Source organism: Salmo salar, unplaced genomic scaffold, assembly GCF_965601325.2.
Source record: "Salmo salar unplaced genomic scaffold, fSalSal1 ptg000135l, whole genome shotgun sequence".
In the NCBI taxonomy this organism is placed as follows: domain Eukaryota; kingdom Metazoa; phylum Chordata; class Actinopteri; order Salmoniformes; family Salmonidae; genus Salmo; species Salmo salar.
The window spans coordinates 522,276-541,359 of NW_027675320.1; the positions used below are offsets into that span (position 1 = coordinate 522,276).

General features: G+C 42.6%; 19 non-coding genes across 19 annotated transcripts; 10 read left to right on the forward strand and 9 right to left on the reverse strand.

Annotated features, from left to right (window-relative positions):
* Positions 1-1,061: 1,061 nt before the first annotated feature.
* On the reverse strand, positions 1,062-1,133 carry trnag-ucc (transfer RNA glycine (anticodon UCC)). The gene has a single exon. It is a non-coding gene; the product is annotated as a tRNA-Gly (tRNA).
* A 1,332-nt stretch (positions 1,134-2,465) lies between these two features.
* Positions 2,466-2,537, reverse strand: trnag-ucc (transfer RNA glycine (anticodon UCC)). The gene has a single exon. It is a non-coding gene; the product is annotated as a tRNA-Gly (tRNA).
* A 993-nt stretch (positions 2,538-3,530) lies between these two features.
* On the forward strand, positions 3,531-3,602 carry trnap-agg (transfer RNA proline (anticodon AGG)). The gene has a single exon. It is a non-coding gene; the product is annotated as a tRNA-Pro (tRNA).
* A 267-nt stretch (positions 3,603-3,869) lies between these two features.
* On the reverse strand, positions 3,870-3,941 carry trnag-ucc (transfer RNA glycine (anticodon UCC)). Its single transcript has one exon. It is a non-coding gene; the product is annotated as a tRNA-Gly (tRNA).
* Positions 3,942-4,934: 993 nt separating this feature from the next.
* trnap-agg (transfer RNA proline (anticodon AGG)) lies at positions 4,935-5,006 on the forward strand. The gene has a single exon. It is a non-coding gene; the product is annotated as a tRNA-Pro (tRNA).
* A 267-nt stretch (positions 5,007-5,273) lies between these two features.
* Positions 5,274-5,345, reverse strand: trnag-ucc (transfer RNA glycine (anticodon UCC)). Its single transcript has one exon. It is a non-coding gene; the product is annotated as a tRNA-Gly (tRNA).
* Positions 5,346-6,338: 993 nt separating this feature from the next.
* On the forward strand, positions 6,339-6,410 carry trnap-agg (transfer RNA proline (anticodon AGG)). The gene has a single exon. It is a non-coding gene; the product is annotated as a tRNA-Pro (tRNA).
* Positions 6,411-6,677: 267 nt separating this feature from the next.
* Positions 6,678-6,749, reverse strand: trnag-ucc (transfer RNA glycine (anticodon UCC)). The gene has a single exon. It is a non-coding gene; the product is annotated as a tRNA-Gly (tRNA).
* A 1,332-nt stretch (positions 6,750-8,081) lies between these two features.
* On the reverse strand, positions 8,082-8,153 carry trnag-ucc (transfer RNA glycine (anticodon UCC)). The gene has a single exon. It is a non-coding gene; the product is annotated as a tRNA-Gly (tRNA).
* A 1,332-nt stretch (positions 8,154-9,485) lies between these two features.
* Positions 9,486-9,557, reverse strand: trnag-ucc (transfer RNA glycine (anticodon UCC)). The gene has a single exon. It is a non-coding gene; the product is annotated as a tRNA-Gly (tRNA).
* Positions 9,558-10,550: 993 nt separating this feature from the next.
* On the forward strand, positions 10,551-10,622 carry trnap-agg (transfer RNA proline (anticodon AGG)). The gene has a single exon. It is a non-coding gene; the product is annotated as a tRNA-Pro (tRNA).
* Positions 10,623-10,889: 267 nt separating this feature from the next.
* On the reverse strand, positions 10,890-10,961 carry trnag-ucc (transfer RNA glycine (anticodon UCC)). Its single transcript has one exon. It is a non-coding gene; the product is annotated as a tRNA-Gly (tRNA).
* Positions 10,962-11,954: 993 nt separating this feature from the next.
* On the forward strand, positions 11,955-12,026 carry trnap-agg (transfer RNA proline (anticodon AGG)). Its single transcript has one exon. It is a non-coding gene; the product is annotated as a tRNA-Pro (tRNA).
* Positions 12,027-13,359: 1,333 nt separating this feature from the next.
* On the forward strand, positions 13,360-13,431 carry trnap-agg (transfer RNA proline (anticodon AGG)). Its single transcript has one exon. It is a non-coding gene; the product is annotated as a tRNA-Pro (tRNA).
* A 1,332-nt stretch (positions 13,432-14,763) lies between these two features.
* On the forward strand, positions 14,764-14,835 carry trnap-agg (transfer RNA proline (anticodon AGG)). Its single transcript has one exon. It is a non-coding gene; the product is annotated as a tRNA-Pro (tRNA).
* Positions 14,836-16,168: 1,333 nt separating this feature from the next.
* On the forward strand, positions 16,169-16,240 carry trnap-agg (transfer RNA proline (anticodon AGG)). Its single transcript has one exon. It is a non-coding gene; the product is annotated as a tRNA-Pro (tRNA).
* Positions 16,241-17,573: 1,333 nt separating this feature from the next.
* Positions 17,574-17,645, forward strand: trnap-agg (transfer RNA proline (anticodon AGG)). The gene has a single exon. It is a non-coding gene; the product is annotated as a tRNA-Pro (tRNA).
* Positions 17,646-17,912: 267 nt separating this feature from the next.
* On the reverse strand, positions 17,913-17,984 carry trnag-ucc (transfer RNA glycine (anticodon UCC)). Its single transcript has one exon. It is a non-coding gene; the product is annotated as a tRNA-Gly (tRNA).
* Positions 17,985-18,977: 993 nt separating this feature from the next.
* On the forward strand, positions 18,978-19,049 carry trnap-agg (transfer RNA proline (anticodon AGG)). The gene has a single exon. It is a non-coding gene; the product is annotated as a tRNA-Pro (tRNA).
* Positions 19,050-19,084: the final 35 nt, after the last annotated feature.

A 19,084-nucleotide genomic window follows, 5' to 3' on the forward strand; every position in this document is an offset into this window, starting at 1 on the left:
TTCTACAAACAGAAGTTGGCACATGAAGGGTTCCGACTTCAGACGGGTCCCCTGACACTTGTGGGGGACGTAGAGATAAATTGAGAACACCACCGTGTTCGTGAGGGTCTCCCCTTTCCAGGGAGTGGTCATACGAATTTGTAGGTCAAACGGTTCAGAAGCTACAGATGTTTTTGTGAGAAGACCGATTATAGGTATGTCTCATGGTTTGACTAACACCGCTCTAGCTCCACCACCTTTCATTGCAGATGTGGAGGTGTAACATAAACAGTTATGGAGGCTTGAGACAGATACGACACATCTCAATCTCTCTAGTTGAAAACTGATCGATTTGAATGGGTATTTTTTACATTCGTTTACTTTGATTCACGTACTGATGCATCAGTCAACTCAAAATAAATGAGCTCCATTCTTTTTGAAGTTTTATTTTTTCAGTTTCTCTTTTAAAATATTAATTGATCTCATTTTGCTCAATATTCATTTGTCAACACTCATCATCAGTTTGCTGTCGCGGCTTAAGAAGACAGAATGTGAAAAACACAGCAGATGAAATACAAAAGATTTGAACTGAAGCCTGGTCAACAGTTTGGAAGACTGCTATGCTCACAAGTATAGCACAAACACTCACATGAGGTTCAATCTTTCCAAGCACCATGGACAAGAACAATGGATATCCTCATTGTCATTGCCGCAGAAAGCAAAACTATTTTGTTATTGTGTAAGGCTCGTTGGTCTAGGGGTATGATTCTCGCTTAGGGTGCGAGAGGTCCTGGGTTCAAATCCCGGATGATCACTTTTGCAGATCTTTTAACAAGCTCAGACAGGCAGATCTCAGGCCACTGGTCGCAAACAGCCACCTCTTGGGCGCAGGACGAGGTGGCTGAATGGTTTAGGCGTTGGACAGCTAATCTATTGTGATATTCACTAGTTGGCTCAATGTTGCACTTCATTTAGAAAACCTGCAAAAAGTAAGAGCAAATCGTACTTCCACGAAGATTGATTCCAATGTAATAGACTTGAAATTACACCCAGCCCCTAAAAGTAGTGAATATGTCATGCTCTGCATTGGCCGGGAATCGAACACGGGTCAACTGCTTGGAAGGCAGCTATGCTCACCACTATACCACCAATGCTATGTGAAGCCCGCTAGCAACATGGAGACATCGATTCATATCCTGACCGTCATTTTTGTGGAAAGTGAAAATTATTTGACCAAACGGATCGTTGGTGTTAGTGTACGATTATGGCTTAGGGTGCGAGAGGTCCCTGGTTAAAAAATCTATCATTTTAATCAGTACCTGTTACCTTCAGATTAGTCCCGTGACACTTGTGGGGAACGTAGGGCAAAACTGAGAACATTGTGACAAGTGGGGTCACATTAGTTTGTTGCCCAAAGATTTTGGATTCTACAAACAGAAGTTGGCACATAAAGGGTTCCGACTTCAGACGGGTCCCCTGACACTTGTGGGGGACGTAGAGATAAATTGAGAACACCACCGTGTTCGTGAGGGTCTCCCCTTTCCAGGGAGTGGTCATACGAATTTGTAGGTCAAACGGTTCAGAAGCTACAGATGTTTTTGTGAGAAGACCGATTATAGGTATGTCTCATGGTTTGACTAACACCGCTCTAGCTCCACCACCTTTCATTGCAGATGTGGAGGTGTAACATAAACAGTTATGGAGGCTTGAGACAGATACGACACATCTCAATCTCTCTAGTTGAAAACTGATCGATTTGAATGGGTATTTTTTACATTCGTTTACTTTGATTCACGTACTGATGCATCAGTCAACTCAAAATAAATGAGCTCCATTCTTTTTGAAGTTTTATTTTTTCAGTTTCTCTTTTAAAATATTAATTGATCTCATTTTGCTCAATATTCATTTGTCAACACTCATCATCAGTTTGCTGTCGCGGCTTAAGAAGACAGAATGTGAAAAACACAGCAGATGAAATACAAAAGATTTGAACTGAAGCCTGGTCAACAGTTTGGAAGACTGCTATGCTCACAAGTATAGCACAAACACTCACATGAGGTTCAATCTTTCCAAGCACCATGGACAAGAACAATGGATATCCTCATTGTCATTGCCGCAGAAAGCAAAACTATTTTGTTATTGTGTAAGGCTCGTTGGTCTAGGGGTATGATTCTCGCTTAGGGTGCGAGAGGTCCTGGGTTCAAATCCCGGATGATCACTTTTGCAGATCTTTTAACAAGCTCAGACAGGCAGATCTCAGGCCACTGGTCGCAAACAGCCACCTCTTGGGCGCAGGACGAGGTGGCTGAATGGTTTAGGCGATGGACAGCTAATCTATTGTGATATTCACTAGTTGGCTCAATGTTGCACTTCATTTAGAAAACCTGCAAAAAGTAAGAGCAAATCGTACTTCCACGAAGATTGATTCCAATGTAATAGACTTGAAATTACACCCAGCCCCTAAAAGTAGTGAATATGTCATGCTCTGCATTGGCCGGGAATCGAACCCGGGTCAACTGCTTGGAAGGCAGCTATGCTCACCACTATACCACCAATGCTATGTGAAGCCCGCTAGCAACATGGAGACATCGATTCATATCCTGACCGTCATTTTTGTGGAAAGTGAAAATTATTTGACCAAACGGATCGTTGGTGTTAGTGTACGATTATGGCTTAGGGTGCGAGAGGTCCCTGGTTAAAAAATCTATCATTTTAATCAGTACCTGTTACCTTCAGATTAGTCCCGTGACACTTGTGGGGAACGTAGGGCAAAACTGAGAACATTGTGACAAGTGGGGTCACATTAGTTTGTTGCCCAAAGATTTTGGATTCTACAAACAGAAGTTGGCACATAAAGGGTTCCGACTTCAGACGGGTCCCCTGACACTTGTGGGGGACGTAGAGATAAATTGAGAACACCACCGTGTTCGTGAGGGTCTCCCCTTTCCAGGGAGTGGTCATACGAATTTGTAGGTCAAACGGTTCAGAAGCTACAGATGTTTTTGTGAGAAGACCGATTATAGGTATGTCTCATGGTTTGACTAACACCGCTCTAGCTCCACCACCTTTCATTGCAGATGTGGAGGTGTAACATAAACAGTTATGGAGGCTTGAGACAGATACGACACATCTCAATCTCTCTAGTTGAAAACTGATCGATTTGAATGGGTATTTTTTACATTCGTTTACTTTGATTCACGTACTGATGCATCAGTCAACTCAAAATAAATGAGCTCCATTCTTTTTGAAGTTTTATTTTTTCAGTTTCTCTTTTAAAATATTAATTGATCTCATTTTGCTCAATATTCATTTGTCAACACTCATCATCAGTTTGCTGTCGCGGCTTAAGAAGACAGAATGTGAAAAACACAGCAGATGAAATACAAAAGATTTGAACTGAAGCCTGGTCAACAGTTTGGAAGACTGCTATGCTCACAAGTATAGCACAAACACTCACATGAGGTTCAATCTTTCCAAGCACCATGGACAAGAACAATGGATATCCTCATTGTCATTGCCGCAGAAAGCAAAACTATTTTGTTATTGTGTAAGGCTCGTTGGTCTAGGGGTATGATTCTCGCTTAGGGTGCGAGAGGTCCTGGGTTCAAATCCCGGATGATCCCTTTTGCAGATCTTTTAACAAGCTCAGACAGGCAGATCTCAGGCCACTGGTCGCAAACAGCCACCTCTTGGGCGCAGGACGAGGTGGCTGAATGGTTTAGGCGATGGACAGCTAATCTATTGTGATATTCACTAGTTGGCTCAATGTTGCACTTCATTTAGAAAACCTGCAAAAAGTAAGAGCAAATCGTACTTCCACGAAGATTGATTCCAATGTAATAGACTTGAAATTACACCCAGCCCCTAAAAGTAGTGAATATGTCATGCTCTGCATTGGCCGGGAATCGAACCCGGGTCAACTGCTTGGAAGGCAGCTATGCTCACCACTATACCACCAATGCTATGTGAAGCCCGCTAGCAACATGGAGACATCGATTCATATCCTGACCGTCATTTTTGTGGAAAGTGAAAATTATTTGACCAAACGGATCGTTGGTGTTAGTGTACGATTATGGCTTAGGGTGCGAGAGGTCCCTGGTTAAAAAATCTATCATTTTAATCAGTACCTGTTACCTTCAGATTAGTCCCGTGACACTTGTGGGGAACGTAGGGCAAAACTGAGAACATTGTGACAAGTGGGGTCACATTAGTTTGTTGCCCAAAGATTTTGGATTCTACAAACAGAAGTTGGCACATGAAGGGTTCCGACTTCAGACGGGTCCCCTGACACTTGTGGGGGACGTAGAGATAAATTGAGAACACCACCGTGTTCGTGAGGGTCTCCCCTTTCCAGGGAGTGGTCATACGAATTTGTAGGTCAAACGGTTCAGAAGCTACAGATGTTTTTGTGAGAAGACCGATTATAGGTATGTCTCATGGTTTGACTAACACCGCTCTAGCTCCACCACCTTTCATTGCAGATGTGGAGGTGTAACATAAACAGTTATGGAGGCTTGAGACAGATACGACACATCTCAATCTCTCTAGTTGAAAACTGATCGATTTGAATGGGTATTTTTTACATTCGTTTACTTTGATTCACGTACTGATGCATCAGTCAACTCAAAATAAATGAGCTCCATTCTTTTTGAAGTTTTATTTTTTCAGTTTCTCTTTTAAAATATTAATTGATCTCATTTTGCTCAATATTCATTTGTCAACACTCATCATCAGTTTGCTGTCGCGGCTTAAGAAGACAGAATGTGAAAAACACAGCAGATGAAATACAAAAGATTTGAACTGAAGCCTGGTCAACAGTTTGGAAGACTGCTATGCTCACAAGTATAGCACAAACACTCACATGAGGTTCAATCTTTCCAAGCACCATGGACAAGAACAATGGATATCCTCATTGTCATTGCCGCAGAAAGCAAAACTATTTTGTTATTGTGTAAGGCTCGTTGGTCTAGGGGTATGATTCTCGCTTAGGGTGCGAGAGGTCCTGGGTTCAAATCCCGGATGATCCCTTTTGCAGATCTTTTAACAAGCTCAGACAGGCAGATCTCAGGCCACTGGTCGCAAACAGCCACCTCTTGGGCGCAGGACGAGGTGGCTGAATGGTTTAGGCGATGGACAGCTAATCTATTGTGATATTCACTAGTTGGCTCAATGTTGCACTTCATTTAGAAAACCTGCAAAAAGTAAGAGCAAATCGTACTTCCACGAAGATTGATTCCAATGTAATAGACTTGAAATTACACCCAGCCCCTAAAAGTAGTGAATATGTCATGCTCTGCATTGGCCGGGAATCGAACCCGGGTCAACTGCTTGGAAGGCAGCTATGCTCACCACTATACCACCAATGCTATGTGAAGCCCGCTAGCAACATGGAGACATCGATTCATATCCTGACCGTCATTTTTGTGGAAAGTGAAAATTATTTGACCAAACGGATCGTTGGTGTTAGTGTACGATTATGGCTTAGGGTGCGAGAGGTCCCTGGTTAAAAAATCTATCATTTTAATCAGTACCTGTTACCTTCAGATTAGTCCCGTGACACTTGTGGGGAACGTAGGGCAAAACTGAGAACATTGTGACAAGTGGGGTCACATTAGTTTGTTGCCCAAAGATTTTGGATTCTACAAACAGAAGTTGGCACATGAAGGGTTCCGACTTCAGACGGGTCCCCTGACACTTGTGGGGGACGTAGAGATAAATTGAGAACACCACCGTGTTCGTGAGGGTCTCCCCTTTCCAGGGAGTGGTCATACGAATTTGTAGGTCAAACGGTTCAGAAGCTACAGATGTTTTTGTGAGAAGACCGATTATAGGTATGTCTCATGGTTTGACTAACACCGCTCTAGCTCCACCACCTTTCATTGCAGATGTGGAGGTGTAACATAAACAGTTATGGAGGCTTGAGACAGATACGACACATCTCAATCTCTCTAGTTGAAAACTGATCGATTTGAATGGGTATTTTTTACATTCGTTTACTTTGATTCACGTACTGATGCATCAGTCAACTCAAAATAAATGAGCTCCATTCTTTTTGAAGTTTTATTTTTTCAGTTTCTCTTTTAAAATATTAATTGATCTCATTTTGCTCAATATTCATTTGTCAACACTCATCATCAGTTTGCTGTCGCGGCTTAAGAAGACAGAATGTGAAAAACACAGCAGATGAAATACAAAAGATTTGAACTGAAGCCTGGTCAACAGTTTGGAAGACTGCTATGCTCACAAGTATAGCACAAACACTCACATGAGGTTCAATCTTTCCAAGCACCATGGACAAGAACAATGGATATCCTCATTGTCATTGCCGCAGAAAGCAAAACTATTTTGTTATTGTGTAAGGCTCGTTGGTCTAGGGGTATGATTCTCGCTTAGGGTGCGAGAGGTCCTGGGTTCAAATCCCGGATGAGCCCTTTTGCAGATCTTTTAACAAGCTCAGACAGGCAGATCTCAGGCCACTGGTCGCAAACAGCCACCTCTTGGGCGCAGGACGAGGTGGCTGAATGGTTTAGGCGATGGACAGCTAATCTATTGTGATATTCACTAGTTGGCTCAATGTTGCACTTCATTTAGAAAACCTGCAAAAAGTAAGAGCAAATCGTACTTCCACGAAGATTGATTCCAATGTAATAGACTTGAAATTACACCCAGCCCCTAAAAGTAGTGAATATGTCATGCTCTGCATTGGCCGGGAATCGAACCCGGGTCAACTGCTTGGAAGGCAGCTATGCTCACCACTATACCACCAATGCTATGTGAAGCCCGCTAGCAACATGGAGACATCGATTCATATCCTGACCGTCATTTTTGTGGAAAGTGAAAATTATTTGACCAAACGGATCGTTGGTGTTAGTGTACGATTATGGCTTAGGGTGCGAGAGGTCCCTGGTTAAAAAATCTATCATTTTAATCAGTACCTGTTACCTTCAGATTAGTCCCGTGACACTTGTGGGGAACGTAGGGCAAAACTGAGAACATTGTGACAAGTGGGGTCACATTAGTTTGTTGCCCAAAGATTTTGGATTCTACAAACAGAAGTTGGCACATAAAGGGTTCCGACTTCAGACGGGTCCCCTGACACTTGTGGGGGACGTAGAGATAAATTGAGAACACCACCGTGTTCGTGAGGGTCTCCCCTTTCCAGGGAGTGGTCATACGAATTTGTAGGTCAAACGGTTCAGAAGCTACAGATGTTTTTGTGAGAAGACCGATTATAGGTATGTCTCATGGTTTGACTAACACCGCTCTAGCTCCACCACCTTTCATTGCAGATGTGGAGGTGTAACATAAACAGTTATGGAGGCTTGAGACAGATACGACACATCTCAATCTCTCTAGTTGAAAACTGATCGATTTGAATGGGTATTTTTTACATTCGTTTACTTTGATTCACGTACTGATGCATCAGTCAACTCAAAATAAATGAGCTCCATTCTTTTTGAAGTTTTATTTTTTCAGTTTCTCTTTTAAAATATTAATTGATCTCATTTTGCTCAATATTCATTTGTCAACACTCATCATCAGTTTGCTGTCGCGGCTTAAGAAGACAGAATGTGAAAAACACAGCAGATGAAATACAAAAGATTTGAACTGAAGCCTGGTCAACAGTTTGGAAGACTGCTATGCTCACAAGTATAGCACAAACACTCACATGAGGTTCAATCTTTCCAAGCACCATGGACAAGAACAATGGATATCCTCATTGTCATTGCCGCAGAAAGCAAAACTATTTTGTTATTGTGTAAGGCTCGTTGGTCTAGGGGTATGATTCTCGCTTAGGGTGCGAGAGGTCCTGGGTTCAAATCCCGGATGATCACTTTTGCAGATCTTTTAACAAGCTCAGACAGGCAGATCTCAGGCCACTGGTCGCAAACAGCCACCTCTTGGGCGCAGGACGAGGTGGCTGAATGGTTTAGGCGTTGGACAGCTAATCTATTGTGATATTCACTAGTTGGCTCAATGTTGCACTTCATTTAGAAAACCTGCAAAAAGTAAGAGCAAATCGTACTTCCACGAAGATTGATTCCAATGTAATAGACTTGAAATTACACCCAGCCCCTAAAAGTAGTGAATATGTCATGCTCTGCATTGGCCGGGAATCGAACCCGGGTCAACTGCTTGGAAGGCAGCTATGCTCACCACTATACCACCAATGCTATGTGAAGCCCGCTAGCAACATGGAGACATCGATTCATATCCTGACCGTCATTTTTGTGGAAAGTGAAAATTATTTGACCAAACGGATCGTTGGTGTTAGTGTACGATTATGGCTTAGGGTGCGAGAGGTCCCTGGTTAAAAAATCTATCATTTTAATCAGTACCTGTTACCTTCAGATTAGTCCCGTGACACTTGTGGGGAACGTAGGGCAAAACTGAGAACATTGTGACAAGTGGGGTCACATTAGTTTGTTGCCCAAAGATTTTGGATTCTACAAACAGAAGTTGGCACATGAAGGGTTCCGACTTCAGACGGGTCCCCTGACACTTGTGGGGGACGTAGAGATAAATTGAGAACACCACCGTGTTCGTGAGGGTCTCCCCTTTCCAGGGAGTGGTCATACGAATTTGTAGGTCAAACGGTTCAGAAGCTACAGATGTTTTTGTGAGAAGACCGATTATAGGTATGTCTCATGGTTTGACTAACACCGCTCTAGCTCCACCACATTTCATTGCAGATGTGGAGGTGTAACATAAACAGTTGTGGAGGCTTGAGACAGATACGACACATCTCAATCTCTCTAGTTGAAAACTGATCGATTTGAATGGGTATTTTTTACATTCGTTTACTTTGATTCACGTACTGATGCATCAGTCAACTCAAAATAAATGAGCTCCATTCTTTTTGAAGTTTTATTTTTTCAGTTTCTCTTTTAAAATATTAATTGATCTCATTTTGCTCAATATTCATTTGTCAACACTCATCATCAGTTTGCTGTCGCGGCTTAAGAAGACAGAATGTGAAAAACACAGCAGATGAAATACAAAAGATTTGAACTGAAGCCTGGTCAACAGTTTGGAAGACTGCTATGCTCACAAGTATAGCACAAACACTCACATGAGGTTCAATCTTTCCAAGCACCATGGACAAGAACAATGGATATCCTCATTGTCATTGCCGCAGAAAGCAAAACTATTTTGTTATTGTGTAAGGCTCGTTGGTCTAGGGGTATGATTCTCGCTTAGGGTGCGAGAGGTCCTGGGTTCAAATCCCGGATGATCACTTTTGCAGATCTTTTAACAAGCTCAGACAGGCAGATCTCAGGCCACTGGTCGCAAACAGCCACCTCTTGGGCGCAGGACGAGGTGGCTGAATGGTTTAGGCGTTGGACAGCTAATCTATTGTGATATTCACTAGTTGGCTCAATGTTGCACTTCATTTAGAAAACCTGCAAAAAGTAAGAGCAAATCGTACTTCCACGAAGATTGATTCCAATGTAATAGACTTGAAATTACACCCAGCCCCTAAAAGTAGTGAATATGTCATGCTCTGCATTGGCCGGGAATCGAACCCGGGTCAACTGCTTGGAAGGCAGCTATGCTCACCACTATACCACCAATGCTATGTGAAGCCCGCTAGCAACATGGAGACATCGATTCATATCCTGACCGTCATTTTTGTGGAAAGTGAAAATTATTTGACCAAACGGATCGTTGGTGTTAGTGTACGATTATGGCTTAGGGTGCGAGAGGTCCCTGGTTAAAAAATCTATCATTTTAATCAGTACCTGTTACCTTCAGATTAGTCCCGTGACACTTGTGGGGAACGTAGGGCAAAACTGAGAACATTGTGACAAGTGGGGTCACATTAGTTTGTTGCCCAAAGATTTTGGATTCTACAAACAGAAGTTGGCACATGAAGGGTTCCGACTTCAGACGGGTCCCCTGACACTTGTGGGGGACGTAGAGATAAATTGAGAACACCACCGTGTTCGTGAGGGTCTCCCCTTTCCAGGGAGTGGTCATACGAATTTGTAGGTCAAACGGTTCAGAAGCTACAGATGTTTTTGTGAGAAGACCGATTATAGGTATGTCTCATGGTTTGACTAACACCGCTCTAGCTCCACCACCTTTCATTGCAGATGTGGAGGTGTAACATAAACAGTTATGGAGGCTTGAGACAGATACGACACATCTCAATCTCTCTAGTTGAAAACTGATCGATTTGAATGGGTATTTTTTACATTCGTTTACTTTGATTCACGTACTGATGCATCAGTCAACTCAAAATAAATGAGCTCCATTCTTTTTGAAGTTTTATTTTTTCAGTTTCTCTTTTAAAATATTAATTGATCTCATTTTGCTCAATATTCATTTGTCAACACTCATCATCAGTTTGCTGTCGCGGCTTAAGAAGACAGAATGTGAAAAACACAGCATATGAAATACAAAAGATTTGAACTGAAGCCTGGTCAACAGTTTGGAAGACTGCTATGCTCACAAGTATAGCACAAACACTCACATGAGGTTCAATCTTTCCAAGCACCATGGACAAGAACAATGGATATCCTCATTGTCATTGCCGCAGAAAGCAAAACTATTTTGTTATTGTGTAAGGCTCGTTGGTCTAGGGGTATGATTCTCGCTTAGGGTGCGAGAGGTCCTGGGTTCAAATCCCGGATGAGCCCTTTTGCAGATCTTTTAACAAGCTCAGACAGGCAGATCTCAGGCCACTGGTCGCAAACAGCCACCTCTTGGGCGCAGGACGAGGTGGCTGAATGGTTTAGGCGATGGACAGCTAATCTATTGTGATATTCACTAGTTGGCTCAATGTTGCACTTCATTTAGAAAACCTGCAAAAAGTAAGAGCAAATCGTACTTCCACGAAGATTGATTCCAATGTAATAGACTTGAAATTACACCCAGCCCCTAAAACTAGTGAATATGTCATGCTCTGCATTGGCCGGGAATCGAACCCGGGTCAACTGCTTGGAAGGCAGCTATGCTCACCACTATACCACCAATGCTATGTGAAGCCCGCTAGCAACATGGAGACATCGATTCATATCCTGACCGTCATTTTTGTGGAAAGTGAAAATTATTTGACCAAACGGATCGTTGGTGTTAGTGTACGATTATGGCTTAGGGTGCGAGAGGTCCCTGGTTAAAAAATCTATCATTTTAATCAGTACCTGTTACCTTCAGATTAGTCCCGTGACACTTGTGGGGAACGTAGGGCAAAACTTAGAACATTGTGACAAGTGGGGTCACATTAGTTTGTTGCCCAAAGATTTTGGATTCTACAAACAGAAGTTGGCACATAAAGGGTTCCGACTTCAGACGGGTCCCCTGACACTTGTGGGGGACGTAGAGACAAAGTGGGAACACCACCGTGTTCGTGAGGGTCTCCCCTTTCCAGGGAGTGGTCATACGAATTTGTAGGTCAAACGGTTCAGAAGCTACAGATGTTTTTGTGAGAAGACCGATTATAGGTATGTCTCATGGTTTGACTAACACCGCTCTAGCTCCACCACCTTTCATTGCAGATGTGGAGGTGTAACATAAACAGTTATGGAGGCTTGAGACAGATACGACACATCTCAATCTCTCTAGTTGAAAACTGATCGATTTGAATGGGTATTTTTTACATTCATTTACTTTGATTCACGTACTGATGCATCAGTCAACTCAAAGTAAATGAGCTCCATTCTTTTTGAAGTTTTATTTTTTCAGTTTCTCTTTTAAAATATTAATTGATCTCATTTTGCTCAATATTCATTTGTCAACACTCATCATCAGTTTGCTGTCGCGGCTTAAGAAGACAGAATGTGAAAAACACAGCAGATGAAATACAAAAGATTTGAACTGAAGCCTGGTCAACAGTTTGGAAGACTGCTATGCTCACAAGTATAGCACAAACACTCACATGAGGTTCAATCTTTCCAAGCACCATGGACAAGAACAATGGATATCCTCATTGTCATTGCCGCAGAAAGCAAAACTATTTTGTTATTGTGTAAGGCTCGTTGGTCTAGGGGTATGATTCTCGCTTAGGGTGCGAGAGGTCCCGGCTTCAAATCCCGGATGAGCCCTTTTGCAGATCTTTTAACAAGCTCAGACAGGCAGATCTCAGGCCACTGGTCGCAAACAGCCACCTCTTGGGCGCAGGACGAGGTGGCTGAATGGTTTAGGCGATGGACAGCTAATCTATTGTGATATTCACTAGTTGGCTCAATGTCGCACTTCATTTAGAAAACCTGCAAAAAGTAAGAGCAAATCGTACTTCCACGAAGATTGATTCCAATGTAATAGACTTGAAATTACACCCAGCCCCTAAAACAAGTGAATATGTCATGCTCTGCATTGGCCAGGAATCGAACCCGGGGCAAGTGCTTGGAAGGCAGCTATGCTCACCACTATACCACCAATGCTATGTGAAGCTCGCTAGCAACATGGAGACATCGATTCATATCCTGACCGTCATTTTTGTGGAAAGTGAAAATTATTTGACCAAACGGATCCCTTGGTGTTAGTGTACGATTATGGCTTAGGGTGCGAGAGGTCCCTGGTTAAAAAATCTATCATTTTAATCAGTACCTGTTACCTTCAGATTAGTCCCGTGACACTTGTGGGGAACGTAGGGCAAAACTGAGAACATTGTGACAAGTGGGGTCACATTAGTTTGTTGCCCAAAGATTTTGGATTCTACAAACAGAAGTTGGCACATAAAGGGTTCCGACTTCAGACGGGTCCCCTGACACTTGTGGGGGACGTAGAGATAAATTGAGAACACCACCGTGTTCGTGAGGGTCTCCCCTTTCCAGGGAGTGGTCATACGAATTTGTAGGTCAAACGGTTCAGAAGCTACAGATGTTTTTGTGAGAAGACCGATTATAGGTATGTCTCATGGTTTGACTAACACCGCTCTAGCTCCACCACCTTTCATTGCAGATGTGGAGGTGTAACATAAACAGTTATGGAGGCTTGAGACAGATGCGACACATCTCAATCTCTCTAGTTGAAAACTGATCGATTTGAATGGGTATTTTTTACATTCGTTTACTTTGATTCACGTACTGATGCATCAGTCAACTCAAAATAAATGAGCTCCATTCTTTTTGAAGTTTTATTTTTTCAGTTTCTCTTTTAAAATATTAATTGATCTCATTTTGCTCAATATTCATTTGTCAACACTCATCATCAGTTTGCTGTCGCGGCTTAAGAAGACAGAATGTGAAAAACACAGCATATGAAATACAAAAGATTTGAACTGAAGCCTGGTCAACAGTTTGGAAGACTGCTATGCTCACAAGTATAGCACAAACACTCACATGAGGTTCAATCTTTCCAAGCACCATGGACAAGAACAATGGATATCCTCATTGTCATTGCGGCAGAAAGCAAAACTATTTTGTTATTGTGTAAGGCTCGTTGGTCTAGGGGTATGATTCTCGCTTAGGGTGCGAGAGGTCCCGGGTTCAAATCCCGGATGAGCCCTTTTGCAGATCTTTTAACAAGCTCAGACAGGCAGATCTCAGGCCACTGGTCGCAAACAGCCACCTCTTGGGCGCAGGACGAGGTGGCTGAATGGTTTAGGCGATGGACAGCTAATCTATTGTGATATTCACTAGTTGGCTCAATGTCGCACTTCATTTAGAAAACCTGCAAAAAGTAAGAGCAAATCGTACTTCCACGAAGATTGATTCCAATGTAATAGACTTGAAATTACACCCAGCCCCTAAAACTAGTGAATATGTTATGCTCTGCATTGGCCGGCAATCGAACCAGGGTCAACTGCTTGGAAGGCAGCTATGCTCACCACTATACCACCAATGCTATGTGAAGCTCGCTAGCAACATGGAGACATCGATTCATATCCTGACCGTCATTTTTGTGGAAAGTGAAAATTATTTGACCAAACGGATCGTTGGTGTTAGTGTACGATTATGGCTTAGGGTGCGAGAGGTCCCTGGTTAAAAAATCTATCATTTTAATCAGTACCTGTTACCTTCAGATTAGTCCCGTGACACTTGTGGGGAACGTAGGGCAAAACTTAGAACATTGTGACAAGTGGGGTCACATTAGTTTGTTGCCCAAAGATTTTGGATTCTACAAACAGAAGTTGGCACATAAAGGGTTCCGACTTCAGACGGGTCCCCTGACACTTGTGGGGGACGTAGAGATAAATTGAGAACACCACCGTGTTCGTGAGGGTCTCCCCTTTCCAGGGAGTGGTCATACGAATTTGTAGGTCAAACGGTTCAGAAGCTACAGATGTTTTTGTGAGAAGACCGATTATAGGTATGTCTCATGGTTTGACTAACACCGCTCTAGCTCCACCACCTTTCATTGCAGATGTGGAGGTGTAACATAAACAGTTATGGAGGCTTGAGACAGATACGACACATCTCAATCTCTCTAGTTGAAAACTGATCGATTTGAATGGGTATTTTTTACATTCATTTACTTTGATTCACGTACTGATGCATCAGTCAACTCAAAGTAAATGAGCTCCATTCTTTTTGAAGTTTTATTTTTTCAGTTTCTCTTTTAAAATATTAATTGATCTCATTTTGCTCAATATTCATTTGTCAACACTCATCATCAGTTTGCTGTCGCGGCTTAAGAAGACAGAATGTGAAAAACACAGCAGATGAAATACAAAAGATTTGAACTGAAGCCTGGTCAACAGTTTGGAAGACTGCTATGCTCACAAGTATAGCACAAACACTCACATGAGGTTCAATCTTTCCAAGCACCATGGACAAGAACAATGGATATCCTCATTGTCATTGCCGCAGAAAGCAAAACTATTTTGTTATTGTGTAAGGCTCGTTGGTCTAGGGGTATGATTCTCGCTTAGGGTGCGAGAGGTCCCGGCTTCAAATCCCGGATGAGCCCTTTTGCAGATCTTTTAACAAGCTCAGACAGGCAGATCTCAGGCCACTGGTCGCAAACAGCCACCTCTTGGGCGCAGGACGAGGTGGCTGAATGGTTTAGGCGATGGACAGCTAATCTATTGTGATATTCACTAGTTGGCTCAATGTCGCACTTCATTTAGAAAACCTGCAAAAAGTAAGAGCAAATCGTACTTCCACGAAGATTGATTCCAATGTAATAGACTTGAAATTACACCCAGCCCCTAAAACAAGTGAATATGTCATGCTCTGCATTGGCCAGGAATCGAACCCGGGGCAAGTGCTTGGAAGGCAGCTATGCTCACCACTATACCACCAATGCTATGTGAAGCTCGCTAGCAACATGGAGACATCGATTCATATCCTGACCGTCATTTTTGTGGAAAGTGAAAATTATTTGACCAAACGGATCCCTTGGTGTTAGTGTACGATTATGGCTTAGGGTGCGAGAGGTCCCTGGTTAAAAAATCTATCATTTTAATCAGTACCTGTTACCTTCAGATTAGTCCCGCGACACTTGTGGGGAACGTAGGGCAAAACTGAGAACATTGTGACAAGTGGGGTCACATTAGTTTGTTGCCCAAAGATTTTGGATTCTACAAACAGAAGTTGGCACATAAAGGGTTCCGACTTCAGACGGGTCCCCTGACACTTGTGGGGGACGTAGAGATAAATTGAGAACACCACCGTGTTCGTGAGGGTCTCCCCTTTCCAGGGAGTGGTCATACGAATTTGTAGGTCAAACGGTTCAGAAGCTACAGATGTTTTTGTGAGAAGACCGATTATAGGTATGTCTCATGGTTTGACTAACACCGCTCTAGCTCCACCACCTTTCATTGCAGATGTGGAGGTGTAACATAAACAGTTATGGAGGCTTGAGACAGATGCGACACATCTCAATCTCTCTAGTTGAAAACTGATCGATTTGAATGGGTATTTTTTACATTCGTTTACTTTGATTCACGTACTGATGCATCAGTCAACTCAAAATAAATGAGCTCCATTCTTTTTGAAGTTTTATTTTTTCAGTTTCTCTTTTAAAATATTAATTGATCTCATTTTGCTCAATATTCATTTGTCAACACTCATCATCAGTTTGCTGTCGCGGCTTAAGAAGACAGAATGTGAAAAACACAGCAGATGAAATACAAAAGATTTGAACTGAAGCCTGGTCAACAGTTTGGAAGACTGCTATGCTCACAAGTATAGCACAAACACTCACATGAGGTTCAATCTTTCCAAACACCATGGACAAGAACAATGGATATCCTCATTGTCATTGCCGCAGAAAGCAAAACTATTTTGTTATTGTGTAAGGCTCGTTGGTCTAGGGGTATGATTCTCGCTTAGGGTGCGAGAGGTCCCGGCTTCAAATCCCGGATGAGCCCTTTTGCAGATCTTTTAACAAGCTCAGACAGGCAGATCTCAGGCCACTGGTCGCAAACAGCCACCTCTTGGGCGCAGGACGAGGTGGCTGAATGTTTTAGGCGATGGACAGCTAATCTATTGTGATATTCACTAGTTGGCTCAATGTCGCACTTCATTTAGAAAACCTGCAAAAAGTAAGAGCAAATCGTACTTCCACGAAGATTGATTCCAATGTAATAGACTTGAAATTACACCCAGCCCCTAAAACAAGTGAATATGTCATGCTCTGCATTGGCCAGGAATCGAACCCGGGGCAAGTGCTTGGAAGGCAGCTATGCTCACCACTATACCACCAATGCTACGTGAAGCTCGCTAGCAACATGGAGACATCGATTCATATCCTGACCGTCATTTTTGTGGAAAGTGAAAATTATTTGACCAAACGGATCCCTTGGTGTTAGTGTACGATTATGGCTTAGGGTGCGAGAGGTCCCTGGTTAAAAAATCTATCATTTTAATCAGTACCTGTTACCTTCAGATTAGTCCCGTGACACTTGTGGGGAACGTAGGGCAAAACTGAGAACATTGTGACAAGTGGGGTCACATTAGTTTGTTGCCCAAAGATTTTGGATTATACAAACAGAAGTTGGCACATAAAGGGTTCCGACTTCAGACGGGTCCCCTGACACTTGTGGGGGACGTAGAGATAAATTGAGAACACCACCGTGTTCGTGAGGGTCTCCCCTTTCCAGGGAGTGGTCATACGAATTTGTAGGTCAAACGGTTCAGAAGCTACAGATGTTTTTGTGAGAAGACCGATTATAGGTATGTCTCATGGTTTGACTAACACCGCTCTAGCTCCACCACCTTTCATTGCAGATGTGGAGGTGTAACATAAACAGTTATGGAGGCTTGAGACAGATACGACACATCTCAATCTCTCTAGTTGAAAACTGATCGATTTGAATGGGTATTTTTTACATTCGTTTACTTTGATTCACGTACTGATGCATCAGTCAACTCAAAATAAATGAGCTCCATTCTTTTTGAAGTTTTATTTTTTCAGTTTCTCTTTTAAAATATTAATTGATCTCATTTTGCTCAATATTCATTTGTCAACACTCATCATCAGTTTGCTGTCGCGGCTTAAGAAGACAGAATGTGAAAAACACAGCAGATGAAATACAAAAGATTTGAACTGAAGCCTGGTCAACAGTTTGGAAGACTGCTATGCTCACAAGTATAGCACAAACACTCACATGAGGTTCAATCTTTCCAAGCACCATGGACAAGAACAATGGATATCCTCATTGTCATTGCCGCAGAAAGCAAAACTATTTTGTTATTGTGTAAGGCTCGTTGGTCTAGGGGTATGATTCTCGCTTAGGGTGCGAGAGGTCCTGGGTTCAAATCCCGGATGAGCCCTTTTGCAGATCTTTTAACAAGCTCAGACAGGCAGATCTCAGGCCACTGGTCGCAAACAGCCACCTCTTGGGCGCAGGACGAGGTGGCTGAATGGTTTAGGCGATGGACAGCTAATCTATTGTGATATTCACTAGTTGGCTCAATGTTGCACTTCATTTAGAAAACCTGCAAAAAGTAAGAGCAAATCGTACTTCCACGAAGATTGATTCCAATGTAATAGACTTGAAATTACACCCAGCCCCTAAAAGTAGTGAATATGTCATGCTCTGCATTGGCCGGGAATCGAACCCGGGTCAACTGCTTGGAAGGCAGCTATGCTCACCACTATACCACCAATGCTATGTGAAGCTCGCTAGCAACATGGAGACATCGATTCATATCCTGACCGTCATTTTTGTGGAAAGTGAAAATTATTTGACCAAACGGATCGTTGGTGTTAGTGTACGATTATGGCTTAGGGTGCGAGAGGTCCCTGGTTAAAAAATCTATCATTTTAATCAGTACCTGTTACCTTCAGATTAGTCCCGTGACACTTGTGGGGAACGTAGGGCAAAACTGAGAACATTGTGACAAGTGGGGTCACATTAGTTTGTTGCCCAAAGATTTTGGATTATACAAACAGAAGTTGGCACATAAAGGGTTCCGACTTCAGACGGGTCCCCTGACACTTGTGGGGGACGTAGAGATAAATTGAGAACACCACCGTGTTCGTGAGGGTCTCCCCTTTCCAGGGAGTGGTCATACGAATTTGTAGGTCAAACGGTTCAGAAGCTACAGATGTTTTTGTGAGAAGACCGATTATAGGTATGTCTCATGGTTTGACTAACACCGCTCTAGCTCCACCACCTTTCATTGCAGATGTGGAGGTGTAACATAAACAGTTATGGAGGCTTGAGACAGATACGACACATCTCAATCTCTCTAGTTGAAAACTGATCGATTTGAATGGGTATTTTTTACATTCGTTTACTTTGATTCACGTACTGATGCATCAGTCAACTCAAAATAAATGAGCTCCATTCTTTTTGAAGTTTTATTTTTTCAGTTTCTCTTTTAAAATATTAATTGATCTCATTTTGCTCAATATTCATTTGTCAACACTCATCATCAGTTTGCTGTCGCGGCTTAAGAAGACAGAATGTGAAAAACACAGCAGATGAAATACAAAAGATTTGAACTGAAGCCTGGTCAACAGTTTGGAAGACTGCTATGCTCACAAGTATAGCACAAACACTCACATGAGGTTCAATCTTTCCAAGCACCATGGACAAGAACAATGGATATCCTCATTGTCATTGCCGCAGAAAGCAAAACTATTTTGTTATTGTGTAAGGCTCGTTGGTCTAGGGGTATGATTCTCGCTTAGGGTGCGAGAGGTCCTGGGTTCAAATCCCGGATGAGCCCTTTTGCAGATCTTTTAACAAGCTCAGACAGGCAGA